Source organism: Aplysia californica, unplaced genomic scaffold, assembly GCF_000002075.1.
Source record: "Aplysia californica isolate F4 #8 unplaced genomic scaffold, AplCal3.0 scaffold00092, whole genome shotgun sequence".
NCBI classification, from domain to species: Eukaryota; Metazoa; Mollusca; class Gastropoda; order Aplysiida; family Aplysiidae; genus Aplysia; species Aplysia californica.
The window spans coordinates 915407-919441 of NW_004797362.1; positions in this window are offsets into that span (position 1 = coordinate 915407).

Consider the following 4035-nt stretch of genomic DNA (forward strand, 5'->3'; position numbering starts at 1 on the left):
CCCTGGCCATATCTAATATAATCTAGATCTAGATCTAGCAACCAAAAGCATTCTCTTAGTCTTAGACGTTTAAGGAGTCGTTTAGTTTCCTCCAGATAGACTAGATCTAGATCTAGAATCTAGATCTAGATTCTAGATCTAGAAATCTAGTCACTGAGGTACCAAACACAGCCTGGCTTATTTTCACTTGTCAACAAAAAAATAGATCTAAGATCTAGAATCTAGATTCTAGGTCTCTTAGATGAAGGCCACAACAAATAGATCTAGATCTAGATCTAGAATCTAGATCTAGATCTAGATCTAGATCTAGATCTAGATCTAGATCTAGATCTAGATCTAGATCCTCTAGGAATGCCCAACAAATATTACCGAAATTTGAACATTTGTAACTGGCTGAAAAATTAAGTAATATTGGTGATTTTGGTATCAAATTTCTCAGAGAAATGAGCTCTATCCATCTAGCACATCAAAAGAATTCTGCGTGAGAAAAATGATGTCAGATTAGATTGAAATAATATTCAAAATATGGTCAAAGAGAGGTAACCGTGAAAAATACTGAAGGGGTGACTTTTTAGGGTTATCTTCCTTAACTCAAATCCAAAGATTATAACCTAATACAATAGCTCACAGCGTGACGTTCTATGTGTCAGACATGGGTACTTTCTTACTCTTTTTGGCATGGCTGGCGTACCCCCATTTACATGTATAATCTCTGAACCCCCATCCTGCTTCCCACTAGATTAGCTCTAGCATTCTAAAAACCACCATTCTGTCTCCCAAAGTTGGCTACTAATTCGTCGGTTGATCCGCGCTTTTCACGCCCTTAAGTCTATGTCTCAGAGTGGGTGGCATCACTTCCGTTTTCATGGGTGACACCACTTCCGCGAAATGAAGTACTAATTAGTGTAGCATCTTTGCTTGTGCCGGAAATACGCACGAAAAAAAATAATTTATTTAAAAAACATATTACGTTATACAGACAGAAGAAGGTAATTTCTAATACAAAACAAGTTTACAAGTCACTCATTCTCTAAAATAATATTTTAGGCGTGATAATTACTGCTCTCCTAATCCATGTGCTTTTAGCGAAACGATACAACAAAATCAAGCTTTTGTAAGCTTTTATGTGTACACAATGACCAATGACGTAGTGTTTACACAAAGAACGATGACGTATGTGTGTACTCATTGAATGATGACGTATATGTGTACTCAATGAACGGTGACGTAGTATTTACACAAAGAACGATGACGTGTATGTGTACTCATTGAATGATGACGTATATGTGTACTCATTGAATGATGACGTAGTATTTACACAAAGAACGCTGACGTTGATGATATATGTGTATTCATCGAATGATGACGTAGGTGCGTAGACAAAGAACGATGACGTTGCTGGTCCCGTAAAGGGGAGTAATTAGCAGGCTACCATTTCTTAATTTCATTGTTATGTCCCTTATTCTTCGCTTTGTAATATTCGCTTTTTTTCTTTTCAGTTTTTTCATTATTACGTCCCTTGTTTTTCACTTTTTTATTATTCGCTTTTTTCTTTTCAGTTTATATTTTCGTAATTAAAATTATTTCAACCCCCAAGCGCTAGATAGCTTCATGAATTTTCCGGGAACCTCACCATCTAGACTCTCTAGACGAAATTATAAATTGTATAGATTCTAGATCTAGATCTAGAATCTAGACAAAGATCTTAAACTAATTCTTTGGTTTCGAAGTGACCAACCCATTTTCAAAGTTGAATGACGCGCTGCCATTTAAAATTCTTTGTTGACAGTTTGCTATCATCAGCTGAGTCCACATTCTGGCTAGATCTATGGCTTTACTAAATACTGTCTTTGGGAAGAATCCGATCTGGAATATGCCAAACATCATTAGATCTAGATTCTAGATGTACACATCAAAGATAAGAAGCTTCGACGTTCGATGCCGGGTAACTGCTGACGGATCGGTGAAGTATTGGATTAGACTTATTAGATTTAGATTTAGATCTAGATCTAGAGTCTAGATCTAGATCTAGATTCTATAGTCTATAGGCAGGACTATTAGTTAAGCCTACACGCCTAAATCTAGATCTAGAACCTAGATCTAGATCTAGATATCTAGATCTAGATCTAGGGCATCGTAGATCTAGAATCTAGATCTCCATCTATTTGTTTGCCTATTTCGTTATCAACACCCAAACATTCTCTCTCTGTCTCTCCCTCCCCCCCCCCCAGTTCTCTTAAAGCGGAGAAAAGCAAAGAAAAACAAGACCCTTTGGATTTGATCGACATTGACCTGGACCTAACCCAAACCGTAACCCTAACCCTAGGTCTAACCCTTACCCTAACCCTAACTCTTGTATAGTTTGCTCAGTGGACCTTGTCATGGTAAGTGCCAGCCCTCCGCGGAACTCCTCCCAGAAAATGTAGTTTTCTCTTTCAGCCATACCTGTGATCTTATGTCTTATGGTAGGTAAGATCTCGCTCAGTCAACTCGGATAAGGGCAAAAAATCTCAAAGGTCCCATGTTTAAGTTTTACACCATAAAGATCCCTTGATGGTCCAAAATCGATAAGAGTAAGCTTCAGCCACCACCTGGACAAAATTCAAAATTAATAATTCCTGTCAAACTTAAAATGTTTAATGTAGGGACATTAAATCTGTAAATAAAATATAGGAAGAAAATCATGATCTGTCATATTGACTCCTGTAACGTACCCATGGTTGAAATTTTTTTTTTTTAGTTTTGTTGAAACCAGTCGAAAGATGACCGAGTTAAACAGCCCTTTTAATGGGCCCTCTTTTGGCCTTCAAAACGAGCGCCGTGTTGTGGTCAGCGGTGCTAAATCTACACATTCTGTTTAGGCGACGCACAGCAAAAGATTTCAATTAAATTATGTTTTTTTTATTTCAACAAGTGATCATCTAGTCAATCTCATTATTTTTTTTTCTGAATGTTACGCACCAATATGGTCTCACCGAGTAAAGGCCATAATTGCATTATTTGGAGACTATCTGGCTCATTTAAAGGTAAATGATCAAAAAAATCCCTATGAATACATTTTAGCGATAGGCAGATCACATGAAATCAACTTCTAAAGACGTCGCAGAGTATCATTAATCCGTGATTGAAAAGTGTTGCTGTGCACCGACTGGCCTTTTATTCCTCTCCGGAATGGCGGGAATGGCGGCGATCCCCTCCAGTTTGACACTCGTCTCGTGACGTCACAGCTAAGATCTCTAGTTTTATTTATAACCTCTTTGGTGTTCACAAAGAGTGATGACGTAATACGTTATGTGTACTCTGTGAACAATGACGGAAGTGTTTACACAAGAAACAATGACGTCACTGGTCGAATATAAGGGAAGCAACAATCATTTCTTACTGCTAGTTGGGTATTTTCATTGTTGCTTCCCTTTGACCGTTATCGTCGCATCTGAGGATGAACTTTTTTTCGTTGTTTTTTTTTTTTACCAACAATTTCTTAACTCAAATTAGTACGGCTTTCAAACTAATCGATCGATATTGTTTTATCTTTTTTTTTTTCAAGGAAACTGCATTAAACAAAAATCCAAAATAACAATTAGACTCTAGTTTAACACAATATTTCGAAGTTCGAAGACGCGCGTTAAGAAGGGAATAAAAATCCAGAGCGACATCTAAATATCTAGATCTAGAAATCTAGATCTAAATCTAGATCTAGAATCTAGATCTAGATCTAGATCTAGAATCTAGAATCTAGATCTAGATCTAGAATCTATCGAAGAATCTGAACCTGGAAATGTTTAAATCTGGGCCTATGAATTGTCTGACAGTGGAAGACCCCGCAGACATATCGATGAAGTCGAATAGCAATGTAGGATTTTCGGTGTGAGGAAACCGTTGGGACAGGCCCAGATCTTTAAGTCTAGGCCTGCCAAGAAGATCGTTGACGTGATGCTCAACTCAACAACGTTGTTGTGATTGTGAACTGTGTCTAGATATCTAGGCCTAGATCTAGATCTAGATCTACATGCATCTCGTACATTTTGGTTTTTG